The sequence below is a fragment of the Martes martes genome (genome assembly GCF_963455335.1).
Source record: "Martes martes genome assembly, chromosome: 1".
In the NCBI taxonomy this organism is placed as follows: Eukaryota; Metazoa; Chordata; class Mammalia; order Carnivora; family Mustelidae; genus Martes; species Martes martes.
In genome coordinates, this window is record NC_137888.1 from 54,050,994 (window position 1) to 54,078,917 (window position 27,924).

At 40.7% G+C, this 27,924-nt stretch overlaps 1 protein-coding gene across 5 annotated transcripts in view; it reads left to right on the top strand.

Annotated features, from left to right (window-relative positions):
- Positions 1 to 12,310: 12,310 nt before the first annotated feature.
- The window catches only part of BBX (BBX high mobility group box domain containing), a 275,536-nt gene continuing 259,922 nt past the window's right edge, over positions 12,311 to 27,924 (top strand). For 3 of the 5 annotated variants that reach the window (XM_080823289.1, XM_080823291.1, XM_080823293.1), the window contains exons 1-2: positions 12,326 to 12,473; positions 15,659 to 15,730. The gene's annotated coding sequence lies outside the window, so the exon portion shown is untranslated. Of the gene's footprint in view, positions 12,474 to 12,871; positions 13,008 to 15,658; positions 15,731 to 27,924 lie in introns of all 5 variants that reach the window. The other 2 variants (XM_080823292.1, XM_080823290.1) reach the window with 2 other exon arrangements.

The following is a 27,924-nucleotide window of genomic DNA, read 5'->3' on the forward strand; positions in this document are numbered from 1 at the left end:
AAGCTTGGGTATTGATACAAATCAGCTGGGTTGGCATAGTTCTTTGAAATTCAGAGACTTCTTCACAGGTCAGGGCCAGGAATCTGAATTTTAAACAAGTCACGTGTGCGATTCTGATGAACCGCATTTTGAAAAAGGGTATCATCAGACTGCTGAGTGCTAACGGCACAGCGGTGACTTAGAGCTAAAAATGAGCTCTTGTTCTCTACTGACACATATTAAGAAACTTCAACAAGTCAAGTCAGGAGTGCATAAATACTCTGAAATTCTCCTGTGTTACCTAAATAATTGTGAACACTGCTATCTTTTGTGTAAAACAACAACAACAACAACAACAACAAAAAAAACCCAAAAGGAAATATTTAGTTCTTTCCATCTATTGCAATTACTGTGCCACCGTATTTAATATTTTAGCGATCTTCAAAGAAAAGCCCACCCAAATTTCTCAAGGATCTCAGTTATCATCCCTGGAAAATAAAATTTTGATGTATCTTCCAGGGCTCTGTGTCACTGGGCACAAAACATTATCTAACAGGCCTTACTTAAAATAAGAGCTACTGTTTATTGTCAGGGACTGTTTCTACACATAGCATCTTGTTTAATTTCCACAGTAAGCCTTAGATGTAGGAACCATGCTAATCCCCCATCTTACAGTTTAGGAAACTGAGGCTTTAGGCTTTCAGGTTTAAGAAGTTTGTCCAAGGTCATGCAACTAGTAAATAGAGCTAGTGTTTGAATTCAGATCTTTCTGACTCCAGAAGCACCAGCTCTTAAGCTCTAAGCAATTCTGCCTCCACTGGGAGCCTTAGTTCACACACACCCTATGAACATGCACAGATAAAGCAAATATCAATACAAATTGCAAAGCTTACTGAGGAAACACAATCCCAGTGGAGTAACAGGTCTATTCCATAAGAAATGACATAAAATCAAAATGTAATTATGCCTCCCTAAAATATAAATAAAAACTAAAATCTACATCAATATTCTGTGTTTGTCATGATTTAACTATGGAAATAGTCATTCTTGTTGGCAGCACATAAACTTTCTTTTTGTTCAGTGTAGTTGCCCCCTGAAATCTCCTGTGTGTAGTATTTCCTGACATATCTTCTTATAATTACTAATACTAAACTTTTTTTTCCCTGAGTATTCCTAATACCTTTAGCCTTTCACTGAAATTTCTGAACCAAACACAATAATCCCTCCCAACCACTCGTTATGACACACAAACCCTAGAGTTTAAAAAGAATCAGACTGACCACAAAAATCATAAAAAGGACATGTCCCAAATCTGGTATTTTACTTAGAATATAAAGTTAATTTAAGAATCTAAAGATCTCAGAAGCCAGCCTTTTTCCTTACTCAAGGAAAGAAAACGTCTTTACTCTTTAAAACAGCTAAACCTGGGATGCCTCGGGTCCTGCAATTTCTCCTCCACGTTTAGAGTCTTCCAGCATTGCAAGCTAGCTTGTTCTGCCTCTATTCCTGAATCCGAGGAACATTTTGTATTATGTTGTATATCACATCTGTCTCCACTGCTAGACTGTAAGCTCCATTAGCACGGGAACCACACCTGTTTGGTGTCTCTTGCAATAAGCACAGTACCTGGCACACAGAAGGCACTTCATAAATGTTGATGAACGAATGAATGAATGAATGATGCACTTCATGAAACCAGTGGCTCCTAGAGCTTGGTTCTTTTTTCCAACCTCACCAGGATAACAGCTGAGCTTGACTGGATGCCTCTAAAGAGACTAAAATAAGAAGACTTTTAATAAGAAGACTTTACTCTGCTCAGGATTCAAAAGTCATGATTTCTCAAATGACCACCAAGACCTTGGACCAGCTCTTCTCCATTCATCACTCTGAGATAGTTTTCCTAATGGTACCTCTCCTTCTTTGGGAGTGCTAGACACCACTCCAGTTTGTGAAGGCTAGAAGGGCAGGTACAGACCCCAACTTAGGAACGGAAGCCTTGATGGAGGGCTGGAGGATGAAAAAGTGGGGAGTTTTTGCAGCCTGCTTTTCTCCTCTGAATAGAACAAGTGTGCCCGGAGAGAAGAAACTCTGGGACTCTCCTCGGAGATTAAGGCTTAACCGAGAGGACACACATTGTCTAAGTCAGGAGGACCAAAGGAGGCCTTGTTCTTGCAGCAGCCACAGCCTTGGTGATGTCTACAGTGATTGGGCCCTTAGAAGGCAGAGAGACCCTTACCTTTCTACCCGTACCCCTCTGACTGATGCTAGGGACCCAAGTGTTGCTAAAGAGGCTTTCTTCCTCTAATCCAGAATTATCTACATAGGGAAAGGTTTTCTTGGTATTTATTTCCTCCCCTTCTCCATCCCCTCCTCAGGCCACATCTGAATGTAAAGTCAGAGCCAAGTGTTGGTGGCTTTTGAAGTCATCCCAGCATGACTTCTCTTAGAATTAAGCCTTTCTTCTTTCCCTTTCCATTTCTATCCTTCTTTCCTTTCTTCCTTCCCTCCCTCCTTCTTTATGGTGACAAGCAGTTACTCATTTCAGTTTTTCTCCTCTTAAACGGTGCTGGCCAAAAGTCAGTACTTTATTATTATTATTTAAGATTTTATTTATTTATCTGAGAAAGAGAGCACGAGCAGGGCAGAGAGGAGCTGAGGCTCCCACTGAGCAGAGAATCTGATGTGGGGCTCTATCCCAGGACCCCAGGATCATGACCTGAGCCGAAGGCAGACGCTTAACTGACTGAGCCACCCAGGCAGTGGCCTAAAGGTTAGCACTTTAACAAACTTCTAACAGTCCATTTGAAATTTGGAAGGAGGACTCCAGCAATTCAACAGATCAGAAAGTTTGTTTTTAAATGAGGAAGATGGCATTGTAAGAAAAAGTGGCAAGTGACAGAAAAGGAAACCACCCCTTTCCACATAGCTAAGTACTCCTAAGACCTGCACTCCATTCTTCACAGTGAGGAGTCTTCAGCCTAATTTCAGGCATTGTATTATTATTATTTTTTTTTTCCAGGCAATGTATTTAATGCCTCCTCTTCAAGCACTCTCACACTGTTCTTTTTAAAGCTGTCCTTTTGGGTGCCTGCTTGGGTGGCTTGGGTGACTTGGTTAAGTCACTGCCTTTGGCTCAGGTCAATCCCAGAGTCTGGGGATCCAGTCCCATATTGGGCTTCCCCTGCTCTGCAAGGAGCTTGCTTCTCCCTCTCCCTCTGCCTGCCACTCCCCCTGCTTGTGCTCTCTCTCTCCCTTGGTCAGATAAATAAATAAAATCTTAAAATAAATAAATAAATAAGGCTATCCTTTCTGGTAGGCCAACTTCAATCTATTTGGTGTTTTGTTTTGTTTTGTTTTGTTTTCAGTAGCTCACAGATGGTGAGGCGAGCCTAGAGATGAATTTATACAAAAACCATCATTTGACACAACCCTCCCCCTTCCCTTCATTTTATCTGCTTTACCACAAAACATCATTGTTGTAGTTAACTTCTCAATTGTATGCCTCTCCTGTCTCTCCCATCCCACTTCAGGAAAAAGCAACCTTTCTGCCAGCTGCACTTCCGGCATCACAACTGTACCTTCAGACAATGTCCCTGGCCTAACGCCTGCCTCCCAGCCCTGATAATGCCACTTCACTGGGGCTTTAAACGATCGCTTTCTGTGGTGGTTCCTTGCTGTAACCTGACCTGTGCAGTGATTCTAATAAATCTTCCTTTTCTTCAGCTAGTTTGAGTAGATTGCTGTTGAATGTAATAGAAAGTAAAAAATAAGTTAAAAAAATTTAAGAGACCACCCAGGCACTCTAGATCAGTTGAGATATCCAAGATCTATTGAACAATACCTGAGAGTCTGGGGAAAACAAGCAATTAAGTTTGAACTGTTAAAGACCAACTGAAATCCTTTCTGGAGTGAATCAAGGAATATAACAAATAAATACCTTAAGAAATAATTTATTTCTGAACATAAGTGGGTATAAAAACCAGGCCATAAACATTCTGAATAATTGCCATTAAATGTCTAAGGATTGGGAGAGAAAAGGTGGATTCTGCAAATTATAGGTGGTAAATGAGACATCAAGTTTACGAAAGATTCTGGAAAGTGCTACAGAGTACACTACCCCACTGTTCCTCCCATTCGGGTGTTTACTTTAGAAAACTGTTTCTGTCCCCAAACACCCAGAGAGCAGCCCTCCAGAACAGGTGAATCCTTGAACCTCTCCTGGTGACCGTGACAACAGTACGCTTCTGTTTCCGTGCCTGGTTATTCTTACTCTACTTAAGTTCTGCAAGAGACCCCAATATTTGCACAATTAATTTCCCTTTTTCCTTAAGCTTATCTGAGTGGCTTTATGATCCTTGAAATGAAATGAAATCTGACTGAGACAGGCAAGTGAAGGAAAAATCTGTGCTTACTTAGAAAAAGGACAGCCAGCATAGGGTCACTGAGGCTAGCCTAAACTTTTTTTTCTTTTGTAACAGGGCTAAGTATATTAGATAGCTCAGTTGCACTGTGGCTGTTGGAGATGTTACAGTCTGTTTTCTTCAGCCCAGTATCTATTTGCCTTCTCTTAGCAGTACCACAAATTTACTTTGCAAAACTAAAAGCCTTCTTTGTATGCAACCTTTTTTTCCCTACTGTTGTCTTAAAGTTTACTTTTGTTTTCAAAATATATTTGCTTCCACGCAGAAGAATAATGTAACATCTACATAAGTTATAAAACCGACACCTATGAAGCTACCAAGAACAAGAATGTTACCAATGCACTACCCCCACCTAAATATTTCTGTCCTAACTCAACTCCCGGAGGCTTCCACCATTGGCCTGTGCTCCCCACACCAGGTAAGCCTGCAGTCTTGCTGGGAGGGTCAAGCAAAGTGTCCTCTTGTAACTGGCCAAAGGGTGAACCTAAAACTTGGGTAAAGGCAATTGGACTCTTCCATTTCAGTCTCTTCAGTGGCAAAAAGAAAGCACAGAGTTTGAGCAAATTTATCATAATGAGAACAGAGAAAGAAAGTCTCCCTGAAACTGATCTAGAGTTGGGAGCGTCCTGGGCTTTCTAGTTCCTTAGCCTTTTTTTTTTTCCCCCTAAAAGCCATCCTATATCCTTTCCAAATTTCCTAGTTGCACTGTAATTAATTGGTTAGTATAAGCCACTCACCCAAGAATTCTTCTCTGGTAACATTAGTGAATGAAAATTTCATAAAGCCTTTGTGTGATTAAAGTCGCATCAGGTATTTTCATGAGTGGGCTGCAAAACATTGGGTAAGATGAGAGTAAAATTACAAAATAATGGTCACCTCTGGGGAGAGAGAACTGGAGAGGAACTGCACCAGGGAAAGGGGCCTCAATAGTATATAAAATGTTTTATTTCCTATAAAGAAATCTGAGGCAATTAATAACATGTTAAGTAATAAGGTGTCTACATGATCACCATTTTATTCTTTATACTTTTCCTTAACTTACATTTTTAAATTCAGGTGAAATTAGGTGGCTTCAATGACTGTGGCCATGGGAGTGCTGATAAATGACCCATGTTAACCTATGGGGAGGTATGTGCTCTGGGTTCTGCCTTTGACGATGCTTTTTAAAAATGACTTGGAAAAATGTAAAGGAGGCATCACATTTGTGAATGAACCAAAGATGCTGAGATCAATAGTAAACATGTTGAATTAAATAATCAACATGCAAAAAAGAGTTAGCAAAATGTAATTCTGGGCTGAATCTCATCGTCTAAAGAAAAATTATTCTACCATTTATTGAGTACTTATCATATGATGAGTGCTGTTTTAAGAATTCTACATATATTATTTTATTTAATCCCTATAATAACTTTATGAGGTACACATTACCATCCCTTTTATACATGAGGAACTGTAGCAAAAAGAGGTTATGCAGTTTGTTCAAATTCACAATGGTAGTAAGTGCTGGAGCCAAACTATTAACCCATGTTTTAATAACTCCAGAGTCTTAGCTCCTAACCACTATATCACACCAGGTTTATAAAAGCTTATGCCTCAGTTTCCCCCAAATAAATTATATAATACCGAATAATGCAGGAGGCATGACTTAATAGTCCACATTTCAAAAAAAACTTTTTTTTTTTTTTTTGTGAATAAGCACAATATCAGTCAGCAGAGTGATGTGGCTGCCAAAAAAGCAAGTTCCATCTTAGGCTGCAGTAATAGAAATTTTGTATCAAGGATGAGGGAGCCTTGGTCATGCTGTACTGCACACTGCCTCAGCCCCCACGGGCTCTAGATAGCCCACTTGAAGGAACACACCAACAAAGACAATAGGCAGGGTTTGAGAGGAGACCACGAATTGAAATTGGTGACCTAGCAAAAATGTTTAAGGAACTAAGACCTTTTGTCTGAAAAAGGCACAACTCAAGGCAGGAGGCCATCATGATAGCTGTCTTCACATATTTCAAGTGTTAGGTAGAAGAGGGATTAGACTGTTCTATGTGGTAACAGGGGAATAAGAAATGGAACAATGGACAATACTTAAGAGGAGAGAAATTATGTTGACTATCAGGCAGATCTGTGTTGTGGTCCAAACTGTTAGAAGATAAACAGACTGTCTTGGGAAGAAAGGAGTTCCCAGGAGCTGGATGATCCTAGTAGACAGTCCTCGTTGGGGATGTTGTTGGAGCTTCTAATGAGATGGTGGCTAGAAAGACCATCTAATGCTTACACTAGTACTCACTGGTTTTATTATCAAATCCATTTGTGTAAAACCATTGTCCACGTAGAGACCTAATTTTATGGTATGATCCTTAAGTGACTCCTTGGTGACTCCCCCTCTTTCCCTCTCCCAAGAGAGAAAGCTTGCAGAACTAGCTGTCCAGGACCTTAGTATAGCTAAGCCCAGCTCTGCTACTAGTTGTATAACATTGAAGGAATCATTTAGCCTTTCCCTGCTTCAATTTTTTTCATCTTCAAAAACAAAGTCCCTTTCTTTGTTTCACCTAGCTCATATGGATACTAGTAAGTACGCCGGGCTATCTCAGACTTGCTTTAGAAAATTAAAATGATACACAGGTACAACCTATGATGACTATAATGTAAGTTCTGTTCACCAGATACCTGGGATACCCAGCATTTCCTTGCACCTCTCTCATCTCTATATTCTCTCTGATCCGTCTTAGAATTTATAGGCTTTTAGTTTGCTTTTCCTTTCTTTTGTTCCTCTGTTTTGCAAATTTTCGTTGAGTTACTGCTACATGTTAGGCAATGTACAAGTTCTTATGCTAGCCACTGTTGGAAAATAAAATGAAGGAGATAACATTTCTTTAGGTGTTTCTTAGCTGTACACACAAATAATGTGATAAAGTCAAGGGATTTGAATGCCTTAAGAGTAATATAGATAAAATACTGTAGATCACAAGAGTGGGGAATTCCAAGATGCTTTGCCAAAAGTCACTCTAGGAAAGCTGGATAATCTTTCTTTCTTTCTTTTTTTAAAGGTGTCATTTATTTATTTGCTTGAGAGAGAGAGATAGACAGAGCATGGGGTTGCAGGGAGCAGAGAGGAGCAGAGGAGAAGGGAGAAGGGTGGAAAGAACCTCAAGCTGACTCCAGGCAGAGCTTGGAGCCCAGCTTGGGTTTTGATCCTACCACCCTTGAGATCATGACCTAAGCCAAGACCAAGAGTCTTGAGGCCCAATCAACTGAGCCACCCAGGCACCCCTAATCTTTCTTTCTTATTTCCAACTCTGCTGGGATCTAGTGGAAGCTGGTTCTCTTCAGAATTATGAATACTTGCATTGGCGCTAAAAAAGTGATTTGACTGTCCAAGTTCCAATTTTTGGTTCCTTGGATTTGGCCTTGAGGAGAGAGGTATGATTTGCTCTATTTTTTTTTTTAATGGGGGGGGGGAGGGAAGCTCAGCAAGGTCATAATACAAGGCAAAAATTGTTATGTAAGGCCGACCCTCATCAATGTAACTATCTAGAGTTTCCATGGGCAAAACAAGGCTTGTTTCAAAGGATTTATTAAAAGTTTGCCTTTTGTAGGTGCTTAATAATGGCCACTCAATGGGATGTTTGCTTTAACCTGGGATCTCTCTGACATCCCTTTTATGTGCAGAGATGCTGGAGTTGGTAGGACATAGGTTAAAGGGAAATCACAAACCGTGGGTGAGTTAGTTGCAACAAGTTCCATGAATTCCATTTGATATGCTGGTTAAGTCTTAGAAAACTTTCTGCAAAGTAGGTTTCATTGGTTTATATGTGAGGAAAATAAGTAAAATTAATATTTATTGAGTGTTCAGTAGGTTCCAGGCTTCAGTATTCTATATAGGTGATTTCATTTATGGTCAGTCATATTATTCCTTTTTTACAAAAAAGAAAGCTGAGTTTTAGAATGACTAAGGAATTTTTCCAAGGTTACACAGCTAGGAAGTCGTGAAATCAGGATTTGAATTAGGATTGTATAAAGAAGTAGTAAATAGATAAGAAAATATGTGTTATTTATAGATATTTAAATAAAATATAAAGTTATAGGTATATGTTTACGCACACATTTAAATTTATTGTCCCAAAACTATTTTTTTTAATTTAAAGATTTTTATTTTATTTATTTGACAGAGAGAGAGATCACAAGTAGGCAGAGAGGCAGGCAGAGGGAGAGCGGGAAGCAGGCTCCCTGCTGAGCAGAGCCGGATGCGGGCTCCATCCCAGGACCCTGAGATCATGACCTGAGTGAAAGGCAGAGGCTTAACCCACTAAGTCACCCAGGTGCCCCCCAAAACTATTTTGTAATAAAGGACTCATATAAAATAAAATTAAGAAAATGGACAAGTCAAGGCCATGAGAAGGAGGAATGTGCTAACCTTGTGAACTTTGATCATTAATTGTGAAAACAGGAAAGGAAAAACGAAGAGTCTTTATTTTTTAAATTTTCCCTAAACTCTTTTAAATGCCATTTTACCTATACAGCAAACAGTTGTTTTTATTTTCATAACCCTACATTATGAAGGTTAAATAAAGTCTATGAAAGCTCTGGTTTTTCTTGATCACATTTTGAATTTTTGAGCATCATTGTCTTTAAAATTTCTTGATATTTATTCTTAAATGAGATGATAAAAATCTAAAAAGTACTTCCTAAATGGTAAAATGCTACATTATGTTTAGTTCCATGCCTCTTTTACTTAGTGGTGAGGCCTTATCTACCAAAGAGGAGACTGGCATTCCACTCTATTGCTTCTCCTAGGAGCAGGCAAGTTTCCTTTTCCAGAATCTGGCATGCACCAGGGTCTAGCACATAAATCCCTCTCAATAAAGGATTTGCAAAAGAATATTGAATGATGACATTTACTACCACATGATACCTAATACATCACCAATATATAAAATACATTTTAAAAAATGCGTCATTCTCCCAAAATAAAGGCTCTGTGGACTTACCCGTTTTTCAGTATCAGTAATGTGTTGTAGTGAGACATTTCTGGGCACTTCTTTATTCTCTCTTGCATCAGTCCTGGTCAGCAATCTGCCCTTTCAGAGGTTACCAAACTTGAATGCAAAACACTGGGCATGTGCTAAGACTGTATCACAGGAGTGTGGGAAGAAAATATTAAAACTCTTACTTAATTTTATTTTTACTTCATGCTTTTTCATTTTGTTTCTGTGAGGATATGCTTTGTAATAATAAATATTATATCTGTGTAGTGGTGTACTTTAAAAACACATATAGGGGTCCCTGGGTAGTGCAAGTGGTTAAGCCACCAGCTCTTGGTTTGGGCTCAGGTCATGACCTCAGTGTCCTGGGATCAAGCCCCATGTTGGGCTCCATGCCCAGAAGGGAGTCTGCTTAAGATTCTTGCTCCCTCTCCCTCTCCCCCTTCCCCAGCCACTGCACATGCTCTCTCTAAAATAAACAATTTAAAAAATCTCACACACATAAACATACATATGTATATATGTATACATATATACATACATATGTATACATACATATACATATGTATGTTTATGTGTGTGAGATTTTTTAAATTGTATATGTATGTATATATACATATATATGTATACATATATACATATGTATACATACATATATATTGTATATGTATGTATATACATACATACATATACATATATATTGAGTATATATGCTTGAACATTTTACTGATAACAATGTGTGATCTAAAAGTTTGAAAAGTGTATCTCTAAATAGTTCTGCTAAGCTGAGCATAATTCAGCAAAAACCAAAACCAAAACCAAAAAACTCTGCTACCATAAAGAAATAAAGGATGTTTTCCTATGGCTGGGGTTGGGGGTTAGGAGTATGTTGGTCTTTTACATTTTTCATAGCATAAATAAACTACCAAATAATCATAACACTTAAATCAGCAGTTAAGTATAGCTTTCGTGTTGATTTTTTCCCCTTTTTTTTCAGAAAAAATTTTGTTGATTTTTTTCCCTTTTATTTTTCAGAAAACATTTTTCAGAAAAAATGCACAGTGAAAACCTGAGAAAGTTTTTCTGATCTTTCCTCCATTTGCCTCTTATCCCTGAAGTTTGTCATTTGGAAGGAAGAACTGCCAAATTACTCAAAACCTGTGCTGGGTGTTAAGAGTTCCAAGTTTAAGTTCCTTCTACATTGCAATTCTATGTAATATCGAGGAAGTTATATAATTTGTCCCTGTCTCATTTCTCTGATGGGTAAAATAGAGATAATAATACTTAGGGCCTCCCTCATTATGGTGTGATATGGACAAAGAACACTTTGTTCCATCTTTTAAATACATGCAAAGTATTATTAATATAACTTTTAATATTGTCAGTTTAAAATGCTGTGATTTTACATATTTTAAAGTTATTTTCTTTTAAAAAATAAATGAAATATCACATTTCTAAATACCACTATTTGTTTTCTAAATTTCGTAAGCTTTAGTTTTCTCTGTATCTGTTTTTCTTTGCCACTCTTACACACACACATATATGCACACTCACTCGATAACTTTATGGATGTGAGAGAAAAACCTTAAGATGGCATCAAGGAAGTAAGAGGGATTTGAAATAAATTATCTTCAGTTTTTCTTTAAGTTTTAAAGCTATGCATGTAGGCCATAAAATCATAGTGTTTATTTAATCTTCAAAATGTTTGTGTTTAAGAATAATTCACAGACTTTTAAATTCAGATGGAACCTTAAGAATACATCTAGGCTCTATGATAATGTCTGGCACATAGTAGATGTTGAATAAACATTTAATGAAGGAAAACTGGGGGAAGTTTCTTATTTTAATTAAAAAAAAAAAAAAGGAAAAAATAACCCCAAATCAACTCTGAGCATTAAAGAGGGTAAGTAAGTTCGTTGCTCAAGATTGTTCAGCTAGTTTAAACATGGGGTCTAGAATTTATTCCTCTTAAGTTCTAGCTTTGGTTTTTTTCCCCCAGCAGTCTGTTGACTTGTTTATATAGGACTGCCAAATATAATCTGCCAAAGATGCATCATAGAAAAAAAAAAAAATCGGAAAGTACAGCCTTCGCGTTCACCATCTCCAAAAGTCACTCAACATGTGATGTTCACATATGTTGTGAAATATGTAAAGTAAATACCATACATAATATGCAAAATATAAATCTCATATATATTGACTCAAAAGGTCTAGTTTTAAGGAAAAGTGTCAGTAGCCAAGCTTCCACGACTTATTCTACCTTATAGCACGATTTGTATGCCCACGCAGGTGATTTGCGGTCCTCCGACCAGCTGAAAGTAGATAGGTTATTTCAGCAAAACCTTTATCTTTGTTTCTGTGTATTGTTGTATTGATTTTTCTGAATTTACCTAGGAACGAGGCGTTAACAACCTCAATGCATTACAGCCCTAATAAACTTATCTTGCACTGTTTTGGCCTATGTGATAGCTAACCCATTGACAAAAGAAATCCCAGCTGCCAAAATCCTTTCTTGGTCACTTGTTAGCCAGGTCAGGCTGTAAAATCATAACACAATGCACGCCTCTTCCATGGGGCACCACACGGCAGCGATTAAAAAAAAAAAAAAAAAACCCTCACTTCCATATCCAGTGGAGTTGTAGTTTATTACTATAACCCTCCCAAGTCAAAAGGACACCAGTTTCAAGCCAGGCAACTTGGTGCAGACAGGGTTTTTCCTCCGTACCCCACTCTGCTGGGCCTCCCTACCTGTCCTCTCCTACTGTCTACAGGTCCCGAACATTAGAAAATAGAAAATGTGATGATCTTTGTGTGTCTCTGTAAAATGTGTGTATGTGTGCGTGTGTTTGGGTGTAACGGGCCTTCTGTTTGGCCGCGGCGCCTGTCTGTCAGGCCGCGGGCCAATGGCAGGCTGCCTTATATAAAATGAGTGTTTTCAGTCTCTCCGGGTTGCATGTACTGTATGTGGAGCAGTGTACAGTGAAGCGGAGGCAGAGCGGCACCGCGAGCTCCTCTCGACTTTCCCATAGAGGAACCCTGACTGGCCGCTGAGGGCGAGCCACACACACGCCCTCGCGCCCGGCGAGCCCGCGAGGTAAGCGCCCCCCATCCCCAGCCCTTCCTGGGCGCTCTCCCCGCACTTTCTGTTTTCCTACTCACTTGCGAGCCGCCGGGCTGCAGCCCCAAGGACTCCGCGGCAGGAGCAGCGGCGGCGGCGGCGGCGGCGGCAGCCGGTAGGGTGGACTTGAGGAAGACGGAGGGAACCCGCGCGTCCGGAGCCGCCGCTGGCCGCTCCGCTCCCCGGGCACTTTCCCCCTCCGCCAAAACTTTGGGTCGGGAGAGGTCGTGGGCGAGGGTCGCGGCGGCCGCACCGGCGGGGGGCTGGGGGCGCGGAGGCAGTGCCCTGCGGGCGGGAGGCTGGGGGCCGGGCTGGGGAGTAGTAGGCCAGCCGGTGCCAGGCTGCGTTTGCAACCAGCACCTCTCGGCACACAGGCAGCGCCGCCCGAGAGGGGCACGGGAGCCGGGGCGCGGGCAGGAGCAGCCCGAGGAAAACAACAACAGAGCCAGCCCTCACGCCGGCGGGCGGCTCGTGGCCGCCCGGGGAGCCCCAAACTTCATCTCGGCGAAAGTACGTGGATCCCAGCCTGGTCTCGGCTGCCGGGGAGGTGGGGCCTGGGGAGCTGGGGCAGGGGAGGAAGGTACGGGGAGGCAGCCCTCGGTGGATTTATTGAACGTTTCGTGTGCGTCGGTGACCGGGAACAGCAGCCCAGTTGCTCGTTCATCTGGAGAGTTGGGATTTGGGTGTTCCGGCCCCGCAGATCGGTGCCCTCTCACCCCCCACCCCTAACCAAATGCGCGGCGAGTAGAGAAAGTGCTGTTTTAGTGCCAGAGTAGCCGGGAGGAAGAATAGGGGGAGAGGGGGAAGAGGGCGAGGGAGAAGGGGAGAGAGAAGAGGGAGGGAAAGCGGTGGGGGGGGGGAGAGAGAGAGGGAGAGAGGAGAGAACGAGAGAACGGGAGGGAAGAGAGGAGGGGGAAGAGGAGGAGGGAGGCTGTGTCAGGATTTTGCTTGAATGTGGGATTATGTTGTGTCAATAAGTTTAAGGTGGAGAGAGCGAGGCTGGGGGTGGTGGTGGAGGGGAGGAGGAAGGCCTTGGCTGTTTAAAGTCTTATTTCTGAAGGTAAGTTATGGCATTGCATGGTCGCGATGACAGAAAACTTGCAGATCCTTTATCCGGGGATGGGGTCGATGCCTCTAGAAAGAGCTCCCCAGCCCTCTTAAGCCACACTCGTGTTACACTGTTATTTGCTGCGATCCGGGTCGCTAGTAAATTACAGAAATCAGACTCGAGGTTTCTTTTCCTCCTCCACCTCGTCTCGCTCGCTCACCCTCAGAAATTTATTATTATTTTTTAAAATTTCTTGGTATTGTATGAAACTTAACATAACTGAGACCAAACCCGAGTCCTGTAATTCACAAGGACCCTAAATCCAAGAATCTGGAACACGTTTACGTGTGAAATATCCGCGATCATTTCTGCTAAATGAGGAAGGTAAAACGAAACGATGCAAAAAGCTAAGACACAACATGTACGACAGAGGGGGGGGGAGAGGGAGAGACGGAGAGAGAAGCTATTTTTTGCTTTCCTTTCTGTAGAAAGGAAAATAAAGCGTGCATTCCCCTTCCCTCCCGGTGTGTAGGGTCTAGTCAATATTTTAACTGTCTGAGGACAAATTAGTCCAGGTGGATCTTGTTGAAAAGTTTTCGCGAGGTGGGGTGGAGGTGGGGGCGGTACGAAGGGGAAGGTGGGTGGAGGTTGTGGGGGATGGGGACGGAGCGAGCTCTGCCACTGCTAATGGTCATTGGCCTGGGGCTTTGAAACCATTGCCTGTCCTGCTAATGACACGTCCAGTTCTCCTCTCCAGGCCGCCGACGCCGGGCTGCCGGAGACTGGGGTACTTTACCCACGCGGGGAGGGGCCTTCTTCGCCATCCCCTGGGGTTGCCCACTCGCGGCGTGGGGGCCCCACGCGCGCCCCCTCTCCTGCGCGCCGCCGCCACCTCTGCTCGCGCGACTTTTGTAGCCAGCCCGCGGCGAGGGGGCGCGGGGGTCCCCGGCGCGGACGTCCCCGCGCGGCTACCCCGCGCCGGGCCCCACGCGCGCCGCGCTGCGCGGTCCAGGCTCGGAATGGCAGCGCCCGGCCGGGCGGCGGTGCCTCCCCGGGGGGCAGCGGAGGCAGCGGCGGTGGCGGCGGGATCTTCGCCGGGGCCCGCGGGAGGAGGAGGAGGAGAGGGAGGAGGAGGGGAAGGAGGAGGAAGAGGAGGAGAGGGAGGCGTTTTCTGCCCAGACCGCCGCCAGTTCGAGCGGGCACGGGGACGGGGACACCCCACTCGTTGCTCCTCCGTTATGGAAAGGTGTTTAGCAGACTTTTACGCCCGGAGTGTGGGATTTGTACTTCATTTTTCTCTCCCCCCTCTTCCCCAAAGCAAGATGGACTCTATTCCCTTTCTCTTTCTCCCTGTGCCTCTGCCTCTGTCTTGTCAGCCTTTAAGATCGACATTTTGTACTAAGATGCAAACTTGATGGTGACCAGCAACAAAGGCGGGGTGGGATCCCTCGCTCCCTTCCTCCCTCTCGGTTTCCTAGCTCCCCCCACCCCGACCTCGGAGACCTGGTGGCCCTGCACTTGCCGCGGGGGGCTCTGGCGAATGTGTTTCCCGGCTCGGTTCCGATCTCCAATCTGGGGATTGTGACTGGGGCCGGTGTTCGGGCGACGGCTCTGGCCGCCCCAGGTCTGCAGGGCTGAGGGCTGCGCTACCTGGACCGGCTGCCGTCGCCGTGCTACCTCCGGCCGGCTCCAGGGCACCGTGAAGGCTCGGGCTGCCTATCGATTGCTATGATTTGGCTACTAGTTTATTTGTCCTGGGGGCGGCGATCACTTGGTGCAAGTTGATGAATGATCGCGGTGTGGGTTTTGGGTTTGCAGAAAAGGATCAACTTTCAGCTTTGTACATACGGGGAGTAGGGAGTGAGGGTGCTGGGGACACCCTGGAATGCCAGCTGGGCAACCCTCAGCCTCTGCTCTCTGAATACAGGGAGCTTCTTTGCTTTTATTGCTTCACAGTTTGCGCGTGGGGGTGGGAAGTAGAGAGAGGGGAGGGATTGGTGGGGAGCTGGACTCCTGGGTTTTGAGGACCTTCCTTCATAGGTGTTGCAGGAGTGGGGGCTCTATTGTAAAGCTCTACCATACTGATGATGTACCTTTATTTGATACTTTATAGGTCACTATCATATGACAAAGGCTTTGCCGCAGTTCATCTTCCTCCCCCTGTACTTTCCATTTGCCTTCCTGGGTAAGTATGCAAACTCTTTCTACAGGGAAGCTAGATGGCTATTAGTAATGGCCTAAGGGTCCTTACTGTTCACAGGAAAAGACGCCTTATTGGGGTTACAGCACCCCGGAAATCTTGTCTTACTGAGTTTCCTACAGAAGTCAGTTTATGATTCTGAGTATTTATAATTCATTTGCTGTTATTATTATTTTAAGGTAGTTTAAATGTTTATTTCACGTATATCTGCCAAGTGTCATTTGAAAACTTACTTTCAAACAGTCATTTTAATTGATAATGAAATTTTACAGAGTCAAGGCCTAGGAAATTTAATACCAGATAATATTGTGGAATGATTGTAGCCTATGAGTGGAGAGAATTATTAAAAACCTAAGGAAGCATTGTGCAGAATGCCTCTCTAATTATAGTGACTGACATTTGCTTACTCTTTCTTAGGTGCTCTGTCTTGGGTAACTTGTGCTCTTTGTGACAGTTATTTTTGTGGTGGAGAAGGGTGGACTGGACAGTGTTGTAAATCTAGTATTTAGTGGACCAGCTTGATATAAAAAGCAAATAACTATTTCCAAGTTAATCATAATTTCCTTCAAGATTTATGTGTTTGGAGAAATTGGGTGTATTTTAATAGCCATTATATGCAATAAACAGTGACTCTGAAATCACTTAAGTGCCTTTTTCACAAGTATGTCCCCAAATGGAAAAATTTGTGAAATAATATATGGGACAGCAAGTGCCTGAAAAGTTAGTTTTTGAGAAGTAATGGTCTAGGTGAGAGTTGATAGAACTTTTGAAAGCAGCGGGGTGAGCCCAAATTGCAGAAAACTAGCTTGCAATTTGTCCCCCTCCATTGTAAGGAACACCTCAGATATTCCAGGTTGCTAAGTTAAGAAAACTACTTGTACTAAATGTGTAAATCAGTTGTGGTACTTGAGAATATTACCATAGTGAAGATGGAGTTTGTATTTTGTGAATGAAAATAGACTTGAACTCCGGTTTCCATAAAAGAAAAAGGAAAGAGATCTTAATTTGTTTTGTTGCCTGACTTGCTGGGATATTATATATTATACATGTTACTAAAAGGGTTTCTTAGTATTGAGAGCAACTGAGGACCAGGCCTTTTTCTGGTAGTTTACTTATAGTGGCAAAGCATACTTTGACATTGCCAAGAACCATAGGTGATTTTAGATTCTGTGTCCAACATCTTTCATGGAAAGTAAATACCACATTATTTTAGATAGTTAGGAGAACTTTTTAATATGTCCTATACATAATAGTCTGATTAGAACAGTCAGAATGTGATATAAGATGAATTTAGTGCACACCAAAATATGTAGATTTCAGTGTCTTTGGATTTTTTTTTTTTTTAAGGCTTGTTTGCAAGAGAAGTTTTTCATTTTTGAACATATGGCGAGAGTATTCAAAATACATTCCTGATTTACTAAAGAACACCACATTTATACATGTGAGGCACATCATTTTGTTCACTAGAGCAAACTTTTAATGTTTGTTCTTTCCCCGTGGAAATATATTTGACCAATTCACAATTTAAAATGGGAATCTGTAATTTCCAGAATAAAAGCGATCTGATGAGCTCTTGCATTTCTTTGAGATATCAAACAACTGGTTCATTAAAACAATATTTTCAAGAACAGTCTTGGTCTTTGAAGTTAGAGTAGTTTTTGTAGTGTAAAACTTGTAGTAGTGATCTAAAAGAAGTCACCCTGACAGTGAATTACCAGTTATTTGCATCTAAAACATATTTATTTGATTTGAAGTTTAATTATCAAAATAAGAATTTAGATAGAGGTTTTGCTTCTATCTTGCCAAGAGTTTCCAAACTTCCCATTTTATTATTCTGCATATCTCTATTAAGTTCTGAAACTGAAGTCTTAATTTGCATTTCACATTTAATGCTAGCTGTTGAAAGGAGGAGGTTCATAGATGTGTTTCCTACTCACTGCTACATTTTTTGGAGCTACTGCGGCCGGTTTAGAGAATCTTCCGCTAGAGACTTAAATATTTACAAAAATTTGCAATTTTGACACCTCCCCCCCTTTTTAAAAAAATTCATCTTGATCTTCCTATCTAAATTTCAAAAGAAGTTCTGGATTTAGGAGTTCATGAGATAGTTCTGCTTTAAACATACATATAGGTCTGCTTTACAACATGAAGAGTGTATGCCTTTGACCTTATAGATCTATCTTTATGCTTAATCCATTGAAACAGGAGATTTGTTTAGATATTGAATTGAGAACACAGCTTTGAGTAGAAGCTAGGGTGAACACTTAATTATGGTTTGCTTATGCTGTAAGTAGCTATGTAATTGATAAGGCTTTTTGTATGTAGTTTAAAAAAGAAGGTGTAAAGTCATATTTTTCAGTAAAATGACAAACATAATTTCTAATTAGTCATCATCAGTCAAAATATTAAAAGTTTACATTTTCCTACATTTCATAGAGCATGGGTAAAGCAAGGGCCATATTTTTAATTATATCTTACCAGGAATATCAACTACTTTTATATTAGGAATCTTTTATAGAAGTAATAAAGACTTCACAGTTCGACCCTACTAAAAAAGACTTTTTGAAAATAGCCTGGCTGTTCATGCTGTACTAAAGGAAATCCTTGAAATTATTGGTGTCTTATAAAAGTGCAGAAATGTTTAAAATTGTGATATTTAAATGTTCTAAGTTAGTAAATTTAGGCAATTAATTGTGACATATTGCATCACCACCAGTGTGGGATATCTGTATTTTGAGACTTAATCTTAAGCAGTGCTTAACTTAAGAAGGAGACACTTTTCTTGAACTTGTAGTTCGAAGTCCACCTCATCTTGTAACATTTCACCACTGAGAGCACCTTTTAAAATAGGCCTGAGTGATATCTTCTTTATATTTTTAGTCAACTTCCTTCCTCTCACTATGAAATGAAAACAGACCCGAATTACAAAAACATTGTAATTTCACTGCTTGGTTTTTATCACATGCCTCAGGTAAATTGGATACAGGTGGTCCTCAGGCTATCCTTTGAGAAACACTGCTCTGAAGGTGGTAAGGACTAAGGCTAAAGATTGAATGAGGGTCTTCCAGCTAGAAGACTTGGTGACTGTAATTCAGTCAGTGGGTTTGTACTACCTCAAGGGCAGTTATCACAGACTGTGTCGAATTATAGAGATTTCTATATATTAAGTTATACCTGAGGAAAGCACTTTTTGAGTACATCTTCTCCCAACATTCATCTTTGTTCATATTATCCCTTAGAAGGCAATTACAGTTTCTTGAAATGCCAGTACATCATTTTAAAACTGTAAAGATACATGCAGAAAATCCTCATGTATTAATGGAGATTGTTTTCATTTTTTTTCCTTTCAAAGAAAAAGATGAGATGAGAACTGGAATAAGTACCAGTTGCAAAATGGAAATGCAAAAGCAGACAAGCCAATAGCAAATTCTGTCTAAAAGTATATGTACAGAGGGGCGCCTGGGTTGGCTCAGTCGTTAAGTGTCTGCCTTCTGCTCTGGTCATGATCCCAGGGTCCTGGGATCGAGCCCCACATCGGGCTCCCTGCTCCGCAAATCTTTAAAAAATAAATAAGTAAAAGTATATATAAGTACAAAGAAGATGAAAGACTAAGGGAATAAAAGACTTAAAGGTTTGAATATAGACCAGGAAGCATTGAAAACACCTAGCAATGTATAAACTTAGTAAGTTAAGAGATGTGAGTCAGTTCAAAGATCTAGATAGTGAAATAACTACAGCTCGTGAGGAGGTTGTATAGAGTACAAAGTAAAAAATAAGAATGAGTTGGAGTTTCTGAAATCTTAGGAAAATAAATACTGTAAACTATTGATTGACTAATTAAACCAATAGTTAAACATGGCGCTCAGAGGAAAAGATCAGGGGATAAAATGGAAGTTCTTGGAATGGAATGCTGAGATCCAAAAATGGACATTGAATGTTGGTTTCTTTTTGTAAAGGGAATAATTACATGAAACATGGATAACTTATTTATTATAAAGGAGAGATAAGAATGAGGATAAAAAATGTTTAAAGCAGCTGTATTAAATGTTTCTGACTGAGATGTATGGTAAATGCCTTTTGTATCCCAATTCATATGTAAAAACTGAAACAAAAGTTTGGCTGAAACAGTACTAAGAGTAGTGCCCTCTGGTATTTTTCTATTCCTATCTATCTATATAAATCTAATGTATTCCAAACTATTTTATTTTAAAAAACACAATGTTATTCACTAAATTGATCTTAGGACTTAGAGTTTGAAAAACATCAACCTGGAGGACTTGTTAAAAGTGGAGACCCCCAGGGATGCCTGGCTGGCTCAGTTGGTATAGCGTGTGACTCTTGATCTCAGGGTGGTAGGTTTGAGCCCCACGTTGGGTGTAGAGATTACTTAAAAATAAAATTTAAAAAAGTGAAGGTCTCCAGGTCCCACATCCAGATAAGCTGATTCAGTGTGACTGAGGTGGGGCCCAGGAATCTGTGTTTTACCTGGTGCTTCAGTGGTTCTGAAGCAGGCGCAAGGTACTGTGACACACTTTGAGAAACTCTGGTGTAGGGGACAGATAGCTAAAGAGTGAATAGGAGTCCTGCACTGGATGTGGGGTTCACGTTCTTTGATAAGGTCTCTTCCAGCTTCAGCATTCTGTGGCTGTATTTCAGTCAGCATGTTGGCAATTACCTCAGTATGACAAGAGCCCTTGTCACCCTCTGTTGAGAGTAGCAGGTGTAGTACAAGGAACAGAGGCTTAGAAGCCAAAGATCCCTGGATTCCAGTACCGTTGCCCCTCTTGCTTACTGACTGAGGGACTTTAAGCATGTCACTTCAAAATAAACTTAGCTTTGTTATGTGCAAAAAGGTGTATTAATATTTATTGTGCAACAGAATGAGAATTACACAAGACAGTGCTGTCTGTAATGACCCTTAACCATATCTATGTTCTTATAGTTCTGTCTCATCTCATTCCAAGTCCCAGTAAGTTTGGAGTTTTTTGAAGCTGTGCCTTTTAATTTTTTTTAAACATCTTTTTTTTTTTTTTTTAAATACTCTACCCCCATCCCCATCGTTGGGGCTCAAACTCATGATCCCAAGATCAAGAATTGCATGTTCTGCTAGCCCTGTGCCTTTTAATTTTTGTTTCCTCTACAGTGCAGTTGGCCCTTGAACAACACGGGAGTTGGGGTGCCAACCCCACCCATGCAGTCAAAAATCTTCATAGAACTTCTGACTCCCCAAGAACTCAACTACTAATAACCTACTGTTGACTGCAAGTCTTACTGATAATGTAAACAGCCTTATATTTTGTGTGTTATATGTATTGTGACCTGTATTACAATAAAGTAAGGTAGAGAAAAGAAAATGTTACTGGAAAAATCATAAGAAAGAGAAAATACATTTTAGTGTAGTACTGTAAATATCCATGTGTAAGGGGACTGGCACAGTTCCATGTTGTTCATGGGCCGACTATAATTCTCAACCCTGGTATCATGAAACATTGGTGCATTTTTAACCGAATGTGAGGTGTTAGGTAAGCACTTTATTGGTGACAAAGGAAATAGGAAGAATAAGCAGGAAAAGAGATGAAAGGATAAAAGTGACAAATAACTGCGGCATGTCATAGGTAAGTATGGTGCCCCTTCAGATTTGGGGAATGATTTATGTACTTCTTTAAACAGACTATATAGGACAGGAGAATAGCTGTTTTCATATTTCAGAGTGGTTAGTTGTTGGCACTGGGCATTCTCTCCGGTGACTTTGGTCCATCTTGGAATGTCTTAGAGCATCTGTTCTCAGACTTTGTTCTGCTAAGACACACATGGAACTGATGTTTACACAGAGGGTGTTACAATTTCCCTGATTATAGACATAGATGAATTATGTGGTGAGTTTATAGGTAGTTCACGGTGTGATAAAGCCACTTCTTTCCCTATCAAGAAAATATATCAGAGTATAAGTGAGAGTGATGCTATCATAATGAAAATTTTGAATACACCCATATATAAACATGTAAAATTCTTCATAAACTGCGGTACTTTGCTTGTAACTAATTACTTGGGAATACCTCATGACCAATTAAAATTTACCCTTGTGTCAAGGCATGAAGATTGAGAAGCGTTACATCCAGAGTACGTAACAAATTACATGGCACAGAATAGCCACTTAAATAAAAAAGAGGGACAAGCTAAGGAGGAGATGAATGGGAAATAGAGCAAATCCCTGAAATCTCAAACAATGTGAAAACCAAAAACTAGGGAAAATGCAACATGTGTTCAAATGCAAAGGAAGTACAAAAGACTAAGTATCAGGGTTCTCAGACACTCCTGTCTTACTCAAATACTCCTTGCTTCTAACACAGACATTTATTTTTAAGTAGTCTCAACATTTATTTAGTTCATTTGAATAAACTAAAGTCAGGTAACTTGTGTTTCCTCTTTTTTCTTTTTTGAAAGATTTTGTTTATTTATTAGAGGGAGCGCGCACATGCAATTGAGCCAGCAGGAGCTGGGATGGGGGGGGCGTTGGGAGGGGCAGAGGGAGAGGGAGAACCAGATTTCCTGCTGAGCAGGGAGCCAGACCTGGGACTCCACGTGGGGCTCTCCCAGGACCTTGAGTTCATGACCCGAGCCCAAGGCAAATGCTTAAACCAACTGAGCCACCCAGGCGCCCCACAATTTTTAAGGTTATATTTGCCAGGAACATCTTTTTTTTACTTGACTAAATTTTAATTTACCTTACTTTTTCATCTCCAATAAATTAATAAGCTCTGTATATTTTGAAAATGTCTTTATGCTTTGATGTGTAGTGGTATTGGATTTACATTCCTAACCCTTTATCTTAAAAATCTCTGAAAAACTAAGTTTTGTTTTGTTTTTTTTTTCCTCCAAAAGTCTGGCATCAAAGTTCATTTGGTGTCAGAACCTGACCCAAACTGTCATGAGCTTGTTTAAAGTAGTTTTAAAGCCCACTTAGAGAGAATATTCACATATTTTGCTGTAGAGATAGTAATACATTAGGCTATGAGGTGCTATCCTAGATCTAGTTAGGAATGTTACGTAATATATGCTGTATGCTCCCTCTGACCTCTAAGACTCACAAAAATCTGAAGCATACCTGGACCTAAGGGTTTCAGATAAGGGACTGTGATCCTGTTGTATTAACTTTCTTAGTCCTCACAGTGAAATTGTCTGGTATTTCTACCCATTTAACTCGGTGAGTATCGTTTTGCTGATTTTGATCACTGATCATCTGAATATGTTGAGTTCCTTTCAAGCTGGTGAATCACGTAAGATATCCTAACAAGGTATCTTAATGTTATGTATTAACTCAAGCTGTCTTTTGAAACCCCGTGGCTTCAGTTATGAGGGTAGAATGCATCGGGGGAGGGGCGCCTGGGTGGCTCTGTGGGTTAAAGCCTCTGCCTTTAGCTCAGGTCATGATCCCAGGGTCCTGGGATCGAGCCCCACATCAGGCTCTCTGCTCAGCAGGGAGCCTACTTCCTCCTCTCTCTCCCTGCCTGCCTCTCTGACTAGTTGGAATCTCTGTCTATCAAATAAATAAATAAAATCTTAAAAAAAAAAAAAAAAGAATGCATCAGGGGTTAATAAAGTCCGGTAAGCAAAATGGTAGCTAACATTTGTATCTCCTAGATTGAGCAGTGAAAGATTCCTAGGTAAGGAAAGATTAACAAAAGACACACACACTCCACCCCACCCTGCCCGAGTTACTTGAACCTCCTATACCATTTTGCTGTTGTTGATTCCTTTTTAGTTTTTGATGTAGTTGTTAGTTTTTTAAATTTTTAAAAAGATTTTATTTATTTATTTGAGAGAGGGAGTGAGCAAGAGCAACAGAGAGAGAGCATGTGCCCACACAAAAGTGTGGGTGAGGGGTAGAGGGAGAAGGAGGAGCAGACTCCCCTTGGAGCCAGAAGCCTTTACAGGACCCTGAGACCATGACCTGAGCCAAAGGCAGATGCTTAACTAACCGAGCCACCCAGGCTCCCCTGTGGTTCATTTATTAAACAAACACACATATTGAAATCTGTACTTGAAACTTTTACCCCGTTTCTTATATAATAGTGAACAGAATTTAGGCTACTTTCATTATGGTTTACTGTTAGGACTGAGTTTCGAGAAGGTTATGTTTCCTTTATTATATTGCCACTTGCATATTTCTGTCAGAAAAGTAAAAATAGAAAGTGTTTTCTGCAAATTTCATTTACTCTAAGGTGAAAATGTTTTGGTTGTATTGTTTTAGAGAGGTTCTAGATATCTTTATTGTCAGTGATTATGAAATGATTTTTTGTAAGTCATCTGTATGCCCATCATGGGGCTTGAACTTACAATCCCAAGATTAAGAGTCATATGATCTACAACTGAGCCAGCCAGGAGCCATACTTTTAATTTCCTATAAAACCACTGTAGAAAAACATAAAGTATGATGTGAAGAAGAGTACATATGACACACTAGGAGTAAATTTAACAGCTGTATCTGATCTATTGTTATGGTAAGACTTAAATGTGTCTTCGTTTGGTATAGACGGAAATGGTTAATGGCTAAAGAAAGTTTTTCTTCTTTAGTTGCTTACTGATACAACTATATAGTTTGGTGTAGGAAAGCCACAGATTGAGTAATTTAGAGGGAGTCTTATTAACAATGCTGATTCTTTTAATCTTAAAAAGTGCTGAGTTGTTTTTCAGCTTTTGGTGCACCTCTCAAAACTCAGCCAAGTGTAGAATTCTCATTGACTGCAAAGGGAATGTGGGAGAGCATGGAACAAAATGAGAAATTAATTCTCTACATTCAGCTGTCAAATTCTCATTATCTTTTGAGTTACTGAAGTTACGTATTTTTTCTTTCTGGTCCCCTCTTCCTTCTCTTTCCTATTCTTTCTTTCTTTTCTCCCCTCCCTTCTCTTCCTTTCTCCCCTCCAAGTACTAACCAGGCCCCAACCCTGCTTAGCTTTCAAGATAGTGGACTCTTCTCTCCTTTTTGCTATCCTCCCTGAGGTCTATTTGTCTATTTTTTTCTCTCAGCCTTTTATTGGATTGGCTTATTTGTGATCTGTGATACAGCCTATAAATATTTGAGAGTAAGTATGGAATTAAATTTTTTCTTTTTTACCATTATTTGATTTTAAAGATTACTTTTATAGTTTTGAGTCATTTTAGTAATTATCACTGGCTATATAATAAAGTTGTTAACATAAGTTTGAGACTGACATGGTTCCCTACATGTAAGTGTCAGTTAAGGAGGGATTATGAGGAACCTTTAACAAGGCTATGTGAAGCAAAGTAAAGTCCTTCTCCAGTCATTTTTGTGTTTTAGGGTGATAGGATGACTACACAGTTTCATTTATATTTAAGGGAAAGTTGAAGGCAGATTTTAAAAGAGTTTCCCACATACTGTTTCCCTTTGTTGGGGAGGGAGAAGATAATTTGTACTGAGGGCATCCATAGGAAGCTTAAGTTTGACTTTTACTACTTTATTTTTCACAACAACTTTCTGATGAGAGGTAACTCTATTTTGGTGATGAAGAAACTAAGTGTCAAGTTAAGTAACTTGTCTGAGGTCACACAGGTAAGAGATTCTGCCAGGCTCAGGAGGCCTGTCTGCGGTGCTCCAGTCTCCTGGGCTTTTTCTGTATTTCCTTGCCTTTAGGGCCACATTCCAAGAGGTTAGAACTGGAAAGTGTGGGGCAGCTTTCAGCCAAGAATTCCTCCCAATTTTTCTTTCTCCCCAAAGAGAAATCTTCATTTTGAAGTGATAGGGTTGGAACGCTACTCTCTGTCGTTTAAGGGGGGTAGACGAGAAACTCTGTGAAATGGGGCCTGTTGTCAGTTCTCATCAGCGAGGTTACAAACGAACTTAAACCAGCCTGAAACTTAGTTTTTAAATTGACATTTAGTGAACTTTCTTTCTAGTTGGCGTATCTGCTATAGAAATGTCTAATAACAAGTTGTTTTTACTGTTTATTAATTCCTCTGATGTATCAGTAGAAATCATTTGTTCTTTCATGAGGAGCTGAGCCTTTCTTTCTTCCTACCTACCCATCCACCCTTCCTTCCTTCTTTCCTTCCTTCCTTGCTCTCTCTCTCTTTCTTTCTCATCTTTTAAAGATTTTATTTATTTATTTGACACACAGAGAAATCACAAGTAGGCAGAGAGAGAGAGGGAGGCAGGCTCTTCGCCAAGCAAAGAACCCTATGCGGGACTCGATCCCAGGACCCCGAGATCATGACCTGAGCTGAAGGCAGAGGCTTAACCCACTGAGCCACGCAGGCGCCCTCTTTCTCATCTTTTAAAGATTTTATTTGGGACTCCTGCATGGCTCAGCCATTAAGTGTCTGCTTTCGGCTCAGGTCATGATCCTGGGTCCTTGGATCAAGCCTGGCATCAGGCTCCCTGCTCGGTGGGAAGCCTGCTTCTCCCTCTGCCATTCCCCCTGCTTGTGTTCCCTCTCTGGCTGTGTGTCTCTCCATCAAATAAATAAAAAATAAACAAAACCTTAAAAAAAATTTAAGATTTTATTTATTAGAGAGAGAGTATGTGAGAGAGAGAGAGAGAGAGAGAGAGCATGAGCAGGCTGAAGGGCAGGGGGAGACACAGACTCCCTGCTGAGTGGGGAGCCCAGTGAGGGGCTTCATCCTGGGATGAACCCAGGACTCTGGGATCATGTCCTGATCCAAAGGCAGAAGCTTACCAGACTGAGCCACCCAGGCGGCATAAGAAGTTGAGTTTTTCAGGCTGAATATTCTCTAATGTTTTTAATCTGGTACTTTTTTTTTTTTTAAAGCAAATTTATAGACAGTATATAGCTATATAGATAGATAGATACCTTACATACTTTTTTTGTTTTTGAAGCATAGTTGACATATGATATTGTATTAGTTTCAGATGTACAACATCATGATTTGACAATTCTGTGCATTACTCAGTGCTCACCACAGTAAGTGTAGTCACCATATGTCACTGTACAACGTTCTTATAGTATTATTGACTATATTTCCTATACTATACTTTTCATTTTGGTGACTTACTTATTTTATAACTGGAAGTTTTTACCTATTAAGCTCCTTTACCTGTATAGTCCGTTTTCCCATTCCCCTCTAATCTGGCAACCACCAGGTTGTTCTCTGTATTTAAGAGTCTGTTTTTTCTTTAGTTTACTTTTCTTTTTTTATGATTTTATTTATTTATTTGACAGAGAGATAGTGAGCACAAGTAGGCAGAGGGAGAGGGAGAAGCAGGCTTCCGCGATGCGGGACTCAATCACAGGACACTGAGATCATGACCTCAGTCAAAGGCAGCTACTTAACTGACTGAGCCACCCAGGTGCCTGAAGAGCCAGGTTTTTCATTTATTCATTTGTTTTGTTTTGTTTTAAAAATTCCACATATAAGTAAAATCATGTGGTATTTCTCTTTCTCTATCTGACTTATTTCACTTAGCATAATACCTTTTAGGTCCATTCATATTGTTGCAAATGGCAAGATCTCATTCTTTTTCATGGCCATTATTCAGTGGCGGCAGCAGTGGTAGGGGTTGGGGGAGAGGATGTGTGTGACATTTTCTTTATCCCTTCATCTAACAATGGACATTTGGGTTGCTTCTGTTTCTTGACTATTGTAAATAATGCTGCAATGAACTTAGGGGTGCATATCTTTTTGAATTAGTGTTTTCATTTTCTAGGTAAATACCCCATAGTGGAATTACTGGATCATATGGTATTAATTTTTTTTTTTTAAAGATTTTATTTATTTATTTGTCAGAGAGAGTGAGAGGAGCGAGAATGAACACAAGCAGACAGAGTGGCAGGCAGAGGCAGAGGGAGAAGCAGGCTCCCTGCTGAGCAAGGAGCCAGATGCGGGACTCGATCCCAGGACACCGGGATCATGACCTGAGGCAAAGGCAGCCGCCTAACCAACTGAGCCACCCAGGCGTCCCTGGTATTAATATTTTTAATCTTTTTGGGAAACCTTCATACTGTTTTCCACAGTGGCTGCACCAGTTTACACTCCCACCAACAGTGTACAAGGGTTCCTTTTTCTTTACAACCTCACCAATACTTGTTATTTTATGTCTTTTTGATAATAGCCATCCTGACTGGTGTGACACTTCCGAACTTTTTGATACTTAATTGGTGAATATATTTTACTAAAGGAATTTACTAATACAACATGGA